This window comes from Mobula hypostoma, chromosome 1 (genome assembly GCF_963921235.1).
Source record: "Mobula hypostoma chromosome 1, sMobHyp1.1, whole genome shotgun sequence".
Classification (NCBI taxonomy): domain Eukaryota; kingdom Metazoa; phylum Chordata; class Chondrichthyes; order Myliobatiformes; family Myliobatidae; genus Mobula; species Mobula hypostoma.
Window position 1 is genome coordinate 131290373 of NC_086097.1, and position 17993 is coordinate 131308365.

Here is a 17993-nt window from a genome sequence, read left to right on the forward strand (position 1 = left end):
TGGGATCACAGAGACATGGCTCCAGGGTGACCAAGGATGGGAGCTCAACGTTCAGGGATATTCAATATTCAGGAGGGATAGACATGAAGGAAGGGGAGGTGGGGCGGCGTTGCTGGTTAAAGAAGAGATTAACGCAATAGAAAGGAAGGACATAAGCCAGGAAGATGTGGAATCGATATGGGTAGAGCTGCGTAACACTAAGGGGCAGAAGACGCTGGTGGGAGTTGTGTACAGGCCACCTAACAGTAGTAGTGAGGTCGGAGATGGTATTAAACAGGAAATTAGAAATGTGTGCAATAAAGGAACAGCAGTTATAATGGGTGACTTCAATCTACATGTAGATTGGGTGAACCAAATTGGTAAAGGTGCTGAGGAAGAGGATTTCTTGGAATGTATGCGAGATGGTTTTTTGAACCAACATATCGAGGAACCAACTAGAGAGCAGGCTATTCTGGACTGGGTTTTGAGCAATGAGGAAGGGTTAATTAGCAATCTTGTCGTGAGAGGCCCCTTGGGTAAGAGTGATCATAATATGGTGGAATTCTTCATTAAGATGGAGAATGACATAGTTAATTCAGAAATAAAGGTTCTGAACTTAAAGAGGGGTAACTTTGAAGGTATGAGACGTGAATTAGCTAAGATAGACTGGCAAATGACACTTAAAGGATTGACGGTGGATATGCAATGGCAAGCATTTAAAGGTTGCATGGATGAACTACAACAATTGTTCATCCCAGTTTGGCAAAAGAATAAATCAAGGAAGGTAGTGCACCCGTGGCTGACAAGAGAAATTAGGGATAGTATCAATTCCAAAGAAGAAGCATACAAATTAGCCAGAGAAAGTGGCTCACTTGAGGACTGGGAGAAATTCAGAGTTCAGCAGAGGAGGACAAAGGGCTTAATTAGGAAGGGGAAAAAAGATTATGAGAGAAAACTGGCAGGGAACATAAAAACTGACTGTAAAAGCTTTTATAGATATGTAAAAAGGAAAAGACTGGTAAAGACAAATGTAGGTCCCCTACAGACAGAAACAGGTGAATTGATTATGGGGAGCAAGGACATGGCAGACCAATTGAATAATTACTTTGGTTCTGTCTTCACTAAGGAGGACATAAATAATCTTCCAGAAATAGTAGGGGACAAAGGGTCCAGTGAGATGGAGGAACTGAGCGAAATACATGTTAGTAGGGAAGTGGTGTTAGGTAAATTGAAGGGATTGAAGGCAGATAAATCCCCAGGGCCAGATGGTCTGCATCCTAGAGTGCTTAAGGAAGTAGCCCAAGAAATAGTGGATGCATTAGTGATAATTTTTCAAAACTCGTTAGATTCTGGACTAGTTCCTGAGGATTGGAGGGTGGCTAATGTAACCCCACTTTTTAAAAAAGGAGGGAGAGAGAAACCGGGGAATTATAGACCGGTTAGCCTAACGTCGGTGGTGGGGAAACTGCTGGAGTCAGATATCAAAGATGTGATAACAGCACATTTGGAAAGCGGTGAAATCATCGGACAAAGTCAGCATGGATTTGTGAAAGGAAAATCATGTCTGACGAATCTCGTAGAATTTTTTGAGGATGTAACTAGTAGAGTGGATAGGGGAGAACCAGTGGATGTGGTATATTTGGATTTTCAAAAGGCTTTTGACAAGGTCCCACACAGGAGATTAGTGTGCAAACTTAAAGCACACGGTATTGGGGGTAAGGTATTTATGTGGATGGAGAATTGGTTAGCAGACAGGAAGCAAAGAGTGGGAATAAACGGGATCTTTTCAGAATAGCAGGCGGTGACTAGTGGGGTACCGCAAGGCTCAGTGCTGGGACCCCAGTTGTTTACAATATATATTAATGACTTGGATGAGGGAATTAAATGCAGCATCTCCAAGTTTGCGGATGACATGAAGCTGGGCGGCAGTGTTAGCTGTGAGGAGGATGCTAAGAGGATGCAGGGTGACTTGGATAGGTTGGGTGAATGGGCAAATTCATGGCAGATGCAATTTAATGTGGATAAATGTGAAGTTATCCACTTTGGTGGCAAAAATAAGAAAACAGATTATTATCTGAATGGTGGCCGATTAGGAAAAGGGGAGGTGCAACGAGATCTGGGTGTCATTATACACCAGTCATTGAAAGTGGACATGCAGGTACAGCAGGCGTTGAAAAAGGCGAATGGTATGCTGGCATTTATAGCGAGAGGATTCGAGTACAGGAGCAGGGAGGTACTACTGCAGTTGTACAAGGCCTTGGTGAAACCACAGCTGGAGTATTGTGTGCAGTTTTGGTCCCCTAATCTGAGGAAAGACATCCTTGCCATAGAGGGAGTACAAAGAAGGTTCACCAGATTGATTCCTGGGATGGCAGGACTTTCATATGAAGAAAGACTGGATGAACTGGGCTTGTACTCATTGGAATTTAGAAGATTGAGGGGGGATCTGATTGAAACGTATAAAATCCTAAAGGGATTGGACACGCTAGATGCAGGAAGATTGTTCCCGATGTTGGGGAAGTCCAGAACAAGGGGCCACAGTTTGAGGATAAAGGGGAAGCCTTTTAGGACCGAGATTAGGAAAAACTTCTTCACACAGAGAGTGGTGAATCTGTGGAATTCTCTGCCACAGGAAACAGTTGAGGCCAGTTCATTGGCTATATTTAAGAGGGAGTTAGATATGGCCCTTGTGGCTATGGGGGTCAGGGGGTATGGAGGGAAGGCTGGGGTGGGGTTCTGTGTTGGATGATCAGCCATGATCATAATAAATGGCGGTGCAGGCTCGAAGGGCCGAATGGCCTACTCCTGCACCTATTTTCTATGTTTCTATGTTTCTATGTTTCACAGAGAAAGTGTAGTGCAGGCAGACAGATTCAGTGTAAGGGTCATGACAAGGTCGACTAGAAAATCTTTATCTTAAAAGAAGTCTATTTAAGAATCTTATAAGTTCAAGTTCAAGTTTTTGCTATTTAACCAAACACATCTATACCAACAATGAGACAACCTTCCTTTGAAACAAAGTGCACAAGACAGTACATATAACTGACACACTTATCACACAAAGTAATATTACCTCAAATAAGTTAACAAGTAATAAGGTGCATTTATGTCACAAGTTAAAAGTAAACCGGATAATGCTACTGGCTTGGAGTTCAGTAGTCTTGCAGCCTGGGGGAAGAAGCTGTTGCCCATCTTAACAGTTCTTGTCCAAATGGATGGTACCTCCTTCCTGATGGTAATGGGTCAAAGAGGTTGTTGGAGGAGCTGTCCTTGGGCCTGGTGATTCATGTTCTTGTACTCTTATACTTTCAGCCTGATGGGGGGCAGGGGAGGATGACCGGGCAGGGAGGGGCTTTGACTGTGTTGACTGCTTTCCTGAAGCAATGGGAAGTTTAGACTGAGTTCATGGAGTAGAGGCTGGTTTTTATGATAGACTGGGATGAATTCTCAACTGATGAACCGATCAATGGTCTCATCTCAAATGGACAGTTCTTTATTCCCTTCTGTAGATGCTGCTTGACCTGCTGAGTTCCTCCAGCATTTCGTGTGTTGCTCTATATTTCTAACATCTGCAGAATCTCTTGTATTACTGACCAGATAATCTGTTTTAGTGACTTTGATTAATGGACAGGTATTGGCTAGGAAATTTGGTGGGGGCCCTCCATGGTCTCAGAGTCACAGAGTCATAGAAAACTGCAGTACAGACGCAGGCCCTTTGGCTTATTCAGTCTGTGCCGAACAATTTACACTGTTTAGTCCCATTGACTTGCACTCGGATCATAGCCCTCCCATCCACGTACCTATCCAAACTTCTCTTTGATGTTGAAATCGAAATGGCATCCACTACTTGCGCTGGAAGCTCATTCCACCCTCTGAGTGAAGAAGTTTGCCCCTCATGTTCCCTTAAACATTTCACCTTTCACTTTTAACCGATGACCTTTAGTTGTAGTCCTAGTCAACCTCAGTGGAAAAAGCCTGCTTATATTTATCCTATCTGTACCCCTCATAATTTTGTATACCACTATCAAATTTTCCCTCAATCTTCTACAATCTAGGGATTAAAGTTCTAATCTACTCGGTTTTTCCTTTTAACTCAAGTCCTCCAGTCCTAGCAACATCCTTGTAAATTTTTTTTTGATCTTTTTCAATCTTATTTACATTTTTCCCAAAGGCAGGTGATCAAAACAGCACACAATACCATTTTAATTCTACTTCCGATTCTCATTCTGATATGTCTATAAGGCCACACTTAGGTTGGAGAAACAACACCTTATATTCTGTTTGGGTAGCCTCCAACCTGATGGCATGAACATCGATTTCTCAAACTTCCAGTAATGCCTCCCCCCCTTCACCATTTCCCATCCCCTTTTCCCTTTCTCATGTTATCTCTTTGCTTGCCCATCGTCTCCCCCTGGTGCTCCTCCCCCTTTTTTTTCTTTCTTCCATGGCGCTTTGTCTCTTTCACCAATCAACTACCTAGCTCTTTGCTTCATCCCTCCCCCTCCCAATTTCACCTATTGCTTGACGTTCCCTCTCCCCTCACCCCACCTTTCAAACCTAATCCTCAGCTTTTTCGCTCCAGTCCTGCCGAAGGAGTTTGGCCTGAAATGTCGGCCGTACTTTTTTCCATAGGTGCTGCCTGGCCTACTGAATTCCTCCAGCATTTTCTGTGTATTGCTCAGATTTCCAGCATTTGTAGATTTTCTCTTGTTTGTGACACAATACTCCAAATTAGGCCTCACTACTGTCTTATACAATTTCAGCATAACATTTCAACTCCTGTACTCATACTTTGATGTATGAAAGTCAATGTGCCAAAAGTTGTCTTTACGACCTTATCCACCTGTGAGTTGTCATGGGATATTAATTTCTGTATTTGTAGGATATGTTTGTATGTGGAATATATGTTTGTAGGAGGTATACACTGATGGGTTTGGTATCTTGACACCCATATTCCAGTGTACTGTCACTCACACTGGTACCTTTAGGAATCATGCATCTGAGACAGTGCTGCACTGCTTCCCAGTTGCAGATTCTCATCCTGAATCACTGCATGGGGATGGAAATGTGAAACACACTGAGTCAGTGACAAGAGTACTCCCACTGAATATGCTTTCCACGGACACTCCCAACAAGAATTTCAGGACATCAAGCACGTTTTTGATCATAGCTGCATTAGAGGGGGGAGTAGTTGGGAAAGAAAGAGGAAGTGCCATTTAAGTCAGCAGCGTTAGAGGAAACGTGCAAGTTCCAAGATGTGTAGTGAGAGAGTGATGCAAGACACAGCAACAGGACCCAAAAGTAGAGTGAAATAAGAGTTTGGGGCTTTTTGGCTGTAATTACGGCTGAACAATAAATGCTGTGTCTAAGGAACAGAATAATATATATCTGTCTTAAATAGACTGGGGGGTGGGGTTACTAGTTGGTATCTGTGGAAATGCTTGCATGACCACAGGGAGTTAACAAGGTAATGATAGCAGTGAAGGGTTTGGAAAATAAAAACCATTGGAGCACACTGCAATCAGTGCCTGATTCCTGCCCGGCACTTCTGGGATAGTAAAGAATTCCTTTGTCTTTCACTTAGGCTCTTCAGATATTTGCTGCTGTTAATGCATAGCATGCAGACATAAAAAACAAGTTAGCCTGTCTATTAAAAATAAAAGGAGTCTGTCCAAAATTAATTTATGACTTCTAGTAAAGTTTTATTTCACACGCTCATGTATATATATATGTCTTTTACATAGGTATATGTTATAATGCATGCATAGAAACCATACAGTGGAATGTCAGCCGGCTATGGATTAAACTCAGAGATTTATCTGGAAAGATTTGTCACTCCAATAATTCTATTTCTCCACTCCAGAACAATGAGCAAAAATGGACTAAAACCCATGCAATGAGGTTTAATCTCATTAGAATTCCTTGTCTGAGCTGACCTTGGAAAGATACTAACCACTGTGAGTGACATTGTGCACTGGAATCTGGGTACCAGGGGACTTGTCCTATCAATGCTTTGGTGATACTTATTGTGCATTGGGTACAAAGGTATTTTCTGCAAATAAATGTACTGAGCAGATGCAGGAAGGTAAAGTATTTCTTATTTCAGGAGTTGAGCTTTTTTTTTGCGCTGTTCAATCATGTTTTTGAGAAAGCACTTGGTTTATTTTACATACACACATCAGACTTTTTAAACTTCACAGGCAGTTTCAGGCCCAGTCAGTCCTTTTGCTACTGTTTTATTTACTGCTCCCCTGCAAGCTCCGTGATGAAATGTTTTTCAAATGACTAGTTTCTGGCTGGTCTGCATGAGTGGACACTGACCAGGAAAGGTCTGGATGGCTTAATTACCGAAGGTCGTTCACTACAAAAGTGCCAGATGAAGGGTGCTGCTGTATCTTCCATCAGTGGGTTGGGAAGTGAACAAGAAATGGCTGCTGAAACTAGCCAGCAACTGATCCTCTCTCTAAGCTTCCTGGCGGGGTCCAGCAGTAGGGAAGAAGATGAGGGGTGGGGAGAAGATGAGGCCTTTATATCCTACAGTGCAGTACACACCCTATTCCATCTTACATTAAAATAAAGTGTGCTCCTTTCTCCATTTCCCCTGGAGGGACAACAACAGCAGCTTAATAGAGTCAAAATTGCACATGTGACCCAGGATGCCCATCAGTTCCGACCCTGAAGGTGACTGAAATGAGCCCTGTCAATCTGAAACAGCTGTATCTACTGCCTGACCTTGTGATCGAAGTCATCAGCCGGGCCAGACATCACCATTTGGGTGATTCCTCATGTCTTACTGCTTTGCTCCCATTCAGCACCTTCCAGGACAAGATACTGAGGGGTTTTGACAGCTTGGAAGTGTGGTGCCAGTGGGAGAACCTATTGCTCAGTTTACCATTTAACGTGTTCTCGGCTATTTAAGACAGATTTATGTTTTCTCTCCCAGATTCTTTGGAACCCCTTTTGCAAAGGCTGATTAAAGCAAAGTCTATGAAAACATTAAAGGCAGAGGTAGATAAGATTCTCAATAAGCAAGGAACTTGAAGCTCTCAGCCCTCTTGACCTTAGCACTATTGATACAAACCAAAATGTGCATAGCACCTCCTGTCGTGTGTTCAATGATCAGCTCCTTTGTTTTACTGACATTGAGGGAAATATTGTTGTCATGACACCATGTCACCAGACTCTCTATCTCCTTCCTATACACTAACTAACCTACCTTATTGCGACCTTGTAACTTATTGCCTACATGCACTCATTCTCTGTAACTTTATTCAGTAGAATGCTATCGCCTTTCCCTTGTTCTACCTTGATGTACTGTTATGATGAAATGCTCTTCATGGATGGCATGCAAAACCAAGTTTTCACTGTACCTTGGTGCATGCAACAGTAATAAACCAAATTACCAAGTTAAACTGCTGAGCAGGTGGTAGTTGTGAGTAAGAAGCTGAGATTGCAATTTAGTCACCTATGATTTTATTAATAGTGGCTAAGCCTGTCCTCCAAGAGGACTACAACCTTGTTGTGGTTTGGAGGCTTACCTGCTACCTGCCTCGAGGATCCAGAGGACTATGCTGGCTGGAATCGAGGCCTCATGCTTTGGCTCATGGTAGGGTCACCCATGCTAAACAGGTCAAAGGCTAGAGGCCAGACTAAGAGTGGTCCAGGTTTCAGGGGTTCAGCTCATGGATAACAACCTTGAGTGATCATACAAGGCTGTCATGGGAAAAACAACGAATAACCTTTCTACATCTCTATGAGTCTCCATCCGGAACTTGCATGGCTGACAGTAGTGAAAACCAAGGGGAAGCTACTGGTATGATGAAGGGGTCAAGGACAGACAGAGATGGAGGACCTCCTTTGCTGCCCTAACTGCCAATGGCATTACAGGCAGTAAGTACGTAAGTAAGCCTGAGGGGCTGAGTGGCCTACTTCTGCTCGTAATTTGTATATTTAATGTTCATATGATAAAGCACTCCACTTGACTGACAAACCATCAAACACCACAAACCTTCAAACGTCTCTCTCTACCACTCACCGTAGATGCAGGAATGTAGTGGAGTTATTTGCTTAGGTTTCTCCGACAGCAACACCCAAATCTGTGGCCTTTATCACTAAAAGGAAAGAAATGTCAAGCCCATGACAACACAGCCTCTTATAGGCACTCATCACACTGATATGCTAATTGGTCACTGTTTCTATATTTTTGCTGGGTGGAAATGCTGGAACTCCCGACCTATCGGCACTGTGGGAGCCCTTTCATCAGAAGGACCGCAGTGGTTGCAGTGGTTGTCTGTATTTAGAAGGAGTTACTAGAGGAAGTGTTTGAAGCAGGTATATTAATAATATTTAAAAGGTACTTGCATAAGTACTTGGATATGAAGGATCTGGAGGCTTATGAGCCAAATGCATGCACATTGAATTTGCTTGGTCAGCATGGGCCATTTGGATTGAGGTACCTGTAAGCATACGCTGTATGACTGTATGACTCAAAGGTGGTTCACCATCACATTCTCAAGGACAATTAGGGATTGGAAATACAGAGCTCTCCCCAGCTTATCAATGCCTGACTTATGTACTGACCATACAAATGAACAAGCGTTTGGGAGACTGTGGAATGGTTGGGGATGGATTTGCCAGCTGCTGTGGGTCTGCAGGCATCTTTTGCCACCTAGGTCCTCTGTTTATGACCACGTTTCTGACTTGCAAACTGTTCGTGGTTTGATCGGTTCACAGGAATGGAACCCTGCCATCACCTGGGGAGGGTCTGTATCTGTTGGTCCTGCCAACAACACACATGAGATTTAAAGAGAAACTTCCTTCTCAGCCACAATGACTGAAGCACCTTCTACCGTGGTCAGACTGAGATCCATAATAAGAACAAGAAACCAGCCATATAACCCAGTGGATAAACTAACAGGGCCATCCAACATTGTGAATGAAAATAAACTGTAGATGCTAGAAAACTGAAATAAAAATGCTGAATGCCAGAAACACTCATCAGGTCAGGCAGCGTCTGTGGAGAAAATGAAATATTCAATATTTCAAAGAGCCACTGGGCTATCTGATCAGCAAACTGTGATCCAAGGAAACATAGTAAGGAATTTTGTAGTTATTTGTTTGTTTAATGCAATTTGTTGTTCAAAAGTGGCTTTTCTTGACAAGATTTAAGATAGCGATCTAATGTTAAAATATTTCTAGTTCTCTCTTGTTCCCTCTTTCTCTTTCAATTCATTATTAACCAAATCTGTCTTAATAACAAAGGAACAATGAACAATAAATGATATGATTTTCTGATTGTGAATGCAAGCTGGTCACAGTAAAGGGTATATAGGCTCTTGAACAAACAGAAAAGATTACACACATTCAAAAAAAGATACAGTTAAAGTCCCTTGTTCAGTTTAAAAAGGTGAGTTAAAATAAAATAGTCACAATTTGCTTGACACTCAAAGCCTTTCCAGAAAGCTGAGCAGGTCTTAATATATGAAGCCACACAGAAACATAGTGGAGGCTGTGTTTTTCAATTTAGTAAAAGTGCTTGAATTTCCGTCAGAACCACTTATACCAATATGTAATATAACACTGGTGCAACACAAGCCTGGTAGTAGTCATTTCTGAAACAATCCACAGTCAGCCATGCCCATCTATACTGCTAGGACATTTTGTTTGGCCTTATGATATTATTCAAAGCAATATTTTTTTCAAATAACCATGGTGAATTTGTTTTATATATAAGATGCTGGTGTTGTACATTCTGCTAATCCAAGTTCTGATTAAGGGAAGGAATCTCCAAGCCCATTATTCCTAATGACAAGAGCATGATCTTTTGTGCAGGCTTAAACATTAGCTGTCGAAACAGAGGAGAAGAAGTGTTCATAGATATCAGTGATCTCAGCCACAATTGAGAAATTGGCCCTTCTAACGCACAACAAAAGTGATACAAAAGAATTACACCCTCCCTAAAGTCTATTTCCTCTGTATAATCACACAAAATGATTTTTCTTAAATATGATAATAAATCACAGCAAAAATCAATGTGACATAGTCCAACTGCTATGGCCTGATAACGCATCAATCAATATTTAGTATTTAGATTTTAATTAATACATAGCAGTGAGGATGCCTTTTAAGAGAAAAATATTATCTCAGATAAAAAATCCAACCGCAGTGGTATACAAAAGTTGTTGCCTGTATTTGTCATTGATCAATAAGCTAGCACTCTGATTAAAAACCCCTTTGAAAATGCCAGGCAGGAGCATAAACAGCTTGAGCTGGTGTGTGCCTCCAACATTGCAGTCTGACTGGGACACTGCATGAATTTAGGTCCAGCAAACCAGCACAGGAAATTCTCAAAACCAAAATCCATCTGGTTCTGAGTGCTTGGCACTTATCCAGCTTAAAAGAAATCATGAATTTTCAGATTTTTATGCTGAAAAAGTTATTTTTTGTTTTTAAAAAAGAGCTGTAAACTTTTGCCAACATTTATATGACAGGGTTAAGTAAAATTAAAACATCAAGGAGAAAAATAAATGGTTAACAATTAGATAGCTGCAGAAAAAGATTAATTGCATTCAACCAAGCTGCAACAGATGATTTGAGCTCTCTAATCATGAGAGTAATTTACTCATAATAAAAGATAGATGCAACTAAGTGTCCAGAAGTTGTGCAATATGCAGTTAAAGTGCACAATTTATTCTAGTGTATGAAATTGTTTGTTTTAATCCAGTTTTTAACTTGGGAAAATGGTTATGTCAAAAGAGGACAACAGGTTTAGTGAACTCTTTACCAATGACATTATCAATCAGATTGAATCCTCTGCTTGACATAATAAATACTGCAGGTTAATTACGGATCTTAGGAAAGAAAGGATACATGTGGATATAAGAGCAGAAATAGAGGAACTCTTCACAATCCAGAGTGCACTGACATTCTTTTTATATTGCTTGTCTGAGGCACAGATCAGGTTGACTAGTGTTTATTGGAACTATCAATTTTAACATAAATTTATGATGCCTGCAATTTATGTAGTACTGATGTATCTCCGGACAACATTAGCACTTTGTTTATTGATTAAAAATGACTATGGTTACATCTAATTCATATTTTTTAATATACTTCAACGAATGTCAGTATATATATTCATTTAAATAAGTTAGCTCTTTTATAAATATATTTTTAAACATAACAATCTGTACAATGAGTAATTATTTTGCATAAACTTTGGTGACAATAAACAAATTTCAAACCAGCAAAATGGTGCCTAGCCTTTTGCTAAGATAAGATCGTACCTGAGATTTTAACCTTACTTTATAGCCTCTTCGTGAGAATTCACTGATGTTGGGACTTAGAAAGATTGTTAGTTTTTCATTGGTGAGGACTGCTCCTAGTAAACTCCTTAGAAAAAAATTGCCTATTTGGAAAGTAGAGAAATGTGAACTTTTAAGGCAACAATCAAGATTCAGTATGTGGAGAGATGTGAAATCTTCAGAGATCTAGAGTTAATTTCCAACTTATTCTCTAAAGGTAAAAAAATATAAAAGTGTATGAAATAGAAGGCAAACCGACTAACATTTTAAAGGGCAAATGGCATTTGGAAGTTTACATCTGGAGAAACACAGACCAAGCATTACATCTGTTTGCAATATTTTCTTTCAAAGAATGGTCAAATAATAAAATTTCTGTTAACTCCTTAATATATCTTACACTTTATTATATTTTATAAAGGCAGAGATTTACTGAAAAGCAAATGATTTTGTGAACTCCATGTACCGTTTAGAGTTGATAATAAGATATCTGTGACTTGAAATGGTCACCCCTCCAAACAATTGGCTCTCAAAATTTGAGATAAGTTTGCCTTTGCAGCTATCTAATGCAACAGAAAAATGCTTTTTATCAACTGCATTTTCCACTGGAAATTTTATCCTTTGTTTACCATTTCTTCCCCATCAAGAAAAAAGTCTGTGACTTCTCTTTCAAATCAAATAACTTTCCAAAGCACAAACTACTCAATGATTTTTTTAAAAAAATGCTGCAAATAAGATGGACTTTGCTGATGTACATGATTGTTTTATTTTTAGACATCATGAAATCAGAATGAAGGATCCAGACCTAGATTATAAAGAAAGCTTCTGACATGACAGGCAGTGGGTAGACAGGGTTGTTAGTTTACGTAGGCTGTAGGCTGAATCAACTGGAAAATTTTGATCACTTTAATTTACTATATCCAGCATGCCTGCTTGACTTGTCCACCACTTTTATCAAGGCTTGTGAGGCAGTATTGATTTTTTTATTTTCTATGTAGGATAAGAAGACAGAGAGTTAGCAGCAACAGTGAATGTAGAACTTTCCTCAGATTACTGCTATTCTCTAGTTTATTGCATTCTGTCGTTTGCAGTTTCAGATGATGTTCAGTATGTCAGGATTACTTCAAGCAGGAAATAAGGTGAATAACAATAGAGGATGCTGGAAGAGAAGGATTGAAAAAATGGGCAAAGTAAAAAAAGAAATGGGTTTGTGAAGAAGAGAAGCCGATGCAGGAACCAGAAACTGAAAATGCTGGTAAATTACTGTTGTAAGTCACGAGAACCTTAACGTGTTAAGAAAAATATTACATTGCAATAAAATAGAAGATATGCTGTTGGTTATTTTTTTTTGTCTTTGAAGCACATAATCACACCAAAGTCTTTAACCGCTTAAAAGGCAATTAGTCAAAGCATTGCATATGCCTGTTCTGACACAGTGGATTAGATTAAACTGCTTAAGTGGCAAGAATGTTCCTAGGTGTACATTTGTTAAAGCTTGTAACAATGCACTTCACTCAAGGTAATCAGCTGTGCTTAATACTAAGATTTACAAATAAAAGAAAAACAAAATAAGACCAAGCCTAGGGGGTAGATGAGTTTTAAATAAATGCTATTACAAGATAAAGCATGAAATGTGTGCAAATGCAATCAACTGCGTAACAAGCAAACAAAAATAAAATTGAATCCTGCTCATATGGAAACACAATTTAAACTTTATATTTAACGAACTGGATATTACAATTCTACCTCCTGCAGAAAAATACTGTGTCAATCACATCCTCAGTTTGTCAAAATCACTAGATTAGACATACAATCTTTCACAATCAAAGGTTTTGATTTGTATTTCTTGTTCTCTTGTTTTAGAAGTATTGTGCAGATTTTGGTAGCAGCTAAGGTGAACAGGAATTTGTTTTTAACCCCATTCTTTTAAACTTAAAGCAGTTGCAAATAATAATAACTAATTTCAGTCTTAGATCTCTTATTTTTTTCAGAGTATTATTAGCTTTAAAATACAACATTGCTCTGGGTTTCCCACTTCCATTTAGCCACTGGAATTGATAAACATGATTGAATTGAAAAGATCATTAAATAGACACAAGTTTATGACAACATAAATGAAGAGTTTTAGTATCTAGATCACTCATTAAACATAACGAGAAACAAGTTCTGTATGAAAGAACGATATTAATGATTAAGTTTCTATTTGCCACGATAAATCCAGTTAAAGCAAAACCAGTCAAATTAATTAAATGGCAAGCTTGATTGGAAAAGAAACCTTCTTCCAAAGAAATGCAAAGCAAATTGTGCGTTCATAAAATGTTCTCTGGGGTGGTTGCCCAGCCAGAATTTGGCCAGGTTAATTGTACTACCTCGTACCACACAGGATCTCATTACTCTCATATATACATTTTCATTTACGTTTGTTAGTGGCAGCAAGCAACAATTTTTTGCACGTCAGTAGCAGTTTGCAGACTCAGCTGCTGGGTACTTCCAGGTTTTTATTGTTCTTGTTTCTCAAACTGAATTTTCTCCCTCTTGTTCTTGATGGAGCTGAAACTTGCTGTGCTCAGATTTGGACAAGCATCATTTCTCTGCATTCCGGTCAAGTGGCTATTTGCTGAGCTGAGCAAGTTGCTTTACTATATAGCAGCCATCACAGTCAAGCTTGTGATCATCCAAAGTTTGTGAAGAGTACTTTGTGCAGATGGCAGAGACATTGAGTGGTTTCTCTACTCAGATGGGCTGCCTTCAGGTCACTGTGAGTATGGTTCAACTCAGCCAGGGGTTTCTTTGACACTGAAGCTGAGAACCACACTGATGGTTCACAGTGATTGGTTTAGACATTAATGGGATGGATCTTCTGCTGCTTTAGATTGCTGGTTGTCTACCCTTCAACCAGGCTTAAATCCTGGGTGCATTCTTCTGCGGAAAACCCTGCTCCCAGCTCATCAGCCTGGAGCAGGGCAATGCAGGAGCTCTTTGATTGTGGTTGGCTGCACTTGCAGAATAGTTTTGACAGCGAGTGGTGCTCCATCAGAGCTGCTGATTAAATTTTAGGTCTGTGAATTTTTAACATTCATAGACATCCAAAGTCCGGATCTGTTGAAATGAATATTTCTTTTAAATTATAAGGTTCATACACCAAAATGCACGTGCACATTTACACGCACAGATGCATGTATGAACGCATTTATGCATGCATGCAAGCAAAAACAGAAACACACTCACACATACTCCCTTGCACATGACTGCTCACACACACACACACACACACACACACACACACACACACACACACGATAAAATAGGCCATGGTTTCCTCAAGGGAAAATCTTGCCTGACAAATCTGTTGGAATTCTTTGAAGAAATAACAAGCAGGATAGACAACGGAGAATCGGTTGATGTGGTGTACTTGGGTTTTCAGAAGGCCTTTGACAAAGTGCCACACATGAACACGAGGAATTCTTCAGATGCTGGAAATTCAAGCAACACACATCAGACTGCTTTTAAAAAAAAAATTCATTTATGGGATGTGGGCGTCGCCAGCTAAGCCAGCATTTATTGCCCATCCCTAGCTGTCCTTGAGAAGGTGATGATGAGCTGCCTTCTTGAACCGCTGCAGTCCCTGAGGTGTAGGTACACCCACAGTGCAGTAAGGGAAGGAATTCCATGATTTTGACCCAGCATCAATGAAGGAACTGCGATATGTTTCCAAGTCAGGATGGTGAGTGACTTGGAGGGTGATTTCAAGCAGTGGTGTTCCCAGGTTTCTGCAGTTCCCATCCTTCTACATGGTAGTGGTCGTGAGTCTGGAAGGTGCTGCCTTGGGAACTTTGGTATGTGTGTGTGTGTGTGTGTGTGTGTGTGCAGTGCTTAACGTAGCTTAACAAGCTATGAGCCCATGATATTACAGGAAAGATTCTAGCATGGATAAAGCAGTGACTGACTGGCAGGAGACAAGGAGTGGGAATAAAGGGAGCCTTTTCTGGTTGGCTGCTGGTGACTAGGGGTGTTCCACAGTGGTCTGTGTTGGAGCCAATTCTTTTTATGTTATATGTTAATGATTTAGATGATGTAATTGATGGCTTTGTTACAGAGTTTGTAGACGATATGAAAATAGGTGGAGGGGCAGGTGGTTTTGAGGAAGTAGAGATGCTGCAGAAAGACTAAGATAGATTAGAAGAATGGGCAAAGAAATCGGAGATGAAATACAGTGTCAGAAAGTGTATGGTCATGCACTTTGGTAGAAGAAATGAAAAGGTTGACTATTTTCTAAATGGAGAGGAAATCCAAAAAAACTTTGGTGCAAAGCGACTTGGGAGTCCTTGTGCAGGATTCCCTAAAGGTTAATTTGCAGGTTGAGTCTGTAGTGAGGAAGGCAAATGCAATGTTAGCATTCATTTCAAGAGCATTAGAATATAAAAGCAAGCATGTAATGCTGAAACCTTATAAAGCACTGGTGAGGGCTCACTAGGAGCATTGTGTGCAAGTTTGGGCCCCTTAACTTAGAAAGGAAGTGCTGAAACTGGAGAGGGTTCCAAAGCAGTTCATGAAAATGATTCCAGGATTGAATAGCTTGTTATATGAAGAGCATCTGATGGCTCTTCACTAGAATTCAGAAGAATGAAGGGTGACTTCATTGAAACTGATTGAATGGTGAAAGGCCTTGACAGAGTGGATGTGGAGAGGATGTTTCCTATGGTGGAAGAGTCTACGACTGGAGGACACAGCCTCAGAATGGAGGAACATCATTATATAATGGAGTTGAGGAGGAATTTCTTTAGCCATAGAGAGCTGAATCTGTGGAATTCTTTGCCACAGGTAGATGTGGCAGCCAGATATATGTAAAGCAGAGGTTGATAGGTTCTTGATTGGTCAGGGCATGAAGGAATGTGGGGAGAAAGCAGGAGATTCGGGCTGAGAGGAAAATTGGATCAGCCATGATGAAATGGCAGAGCAGACTTGATGGACCAAAAGACCTAATCCTGCTCCTATATCTTATGGTCTTATGGTGACATACACATACACACTCACATAATCCCACACATTAAAAATTTTAAACTAACTTAAATAAATCGAAAGCTCTACCCATTATTCTGCCTTCTGTTGACTTCTCCAACTTACCAGTGCATTAATAGGCTCACCTGCTGGTATTTGTGGGGGTCCTTTGGAAGAAGATCTGCCTTATTATTTACCAAACAACACTTTGGGTATGATAGACATAAGTTAATGGTTGTTCTTTGTAAATGACACAATGCTTTTCTAAAGTATCTTCTTGTATTGCTCTCTTGAGATGATAGCATTAAAGTTAGATTTGCATTCTCCCTTTAGCTTGTTATCAATCACTCTGCCAAGAGGCATTATAGCAGCAGAACTATTGTGTCTTCCAGTACTGACTCTCTGATGACTGCGGTTTCCCTCTCTGGCTGAAGGGATGCCCCTGTGTTATATGAGATGGACCATTGTCTTGAACCACCCTTGCCAACAATACACAAACAAGAAAAAATCTGCAGATGCTGGAAATCCGAGCAACACACACAAAATGCTGGAGGAACTCAGCAGACATGACGTAGATTGGGAGATCACTTCGCCTGAGTATCTACGCTCCAACCGTCAGATCAAGTGGGATCTCCCAGTGGCCACCCATTTTAATTCCACTTTCCATTCCCATACAGATATGTCCATCCATGGCCTCCTCCACTGACAGGATAAGGCCACACTTTGGCTGGAGGAACAACACCTTATATTCTGTTTGGGTAGCTTCCATCCTGATGGCATGAACATAGATTTCTCAAACTTCCAGTAATGCCTCCACCCCCCAGCCCCCTTTACCATTTCCCATCTCCTTGTTCCTCTCCCACCTTATCTCCCTGCCTGCCCATCGCTTCACCCCACTTCTTTCTTCCATGGTCTTCTGTCTCGTTCACCAATCAACTTCCTAGTTCTTTGCTTCATCCCTCCCTCTCCAAGTTTCACCTATCGCCAGGCGTTTCTCTCTCCACCGCCCCCCCACCCCATCTTTCAAATCTACTCCTCAGCTTTTTTTTCCTGCAGTCCTGCCAAAGGACTTTGGCCCGAAATGTCGACTGTACTTTTTTCTGTGTTCTTGTCCCAGCTCTCTAGTCAAGTCCTGTTCCTAGTACTTCAGTGTCTGTGTCTTGCATTTGGGTCCACTTCCAACGTCCACCTTATGACAGGGAAGCTAATGGCCGGGGCTTCACCTTGCTTGTGGCCAGGACCCTTCACTTCTGAGACGTGTCCATCCGCATTTACTGTTCCTGGGTAAGTTGGTCCACCACAGCCGAGAGTTGTCGCAAGCTCTAATCGCAAGCAGGCCAGATAGTCAGTCAGAAATGTTTTAAAGTATATAGACTTAAGCATCAAATGAAGGTTAAAAAGCAAAATAGATAGATTTAAAACACTACATGACAAATCATTTGGAAACATTAAACCTATGTAAAGTAAATAAACACATTACCTATTTGCATTGGCACAGTACTGCAGCAGTGACCCAGGTTTGGTCCTGACCTTGGGTGTGCTGTGAATTGATTGACTTTATTTCTTACATCCTTCACATACGTGAGGAGTAAAAATCTTCACGTTACATCTCTGTCTGAATATGCAATGTGCAAATGATAGTAATTTGTAATAAATGGTATGGACAGTAAAATGTACACCAGAACAGAGTTTGTATGGTTCCCTTTGTCTATCTAG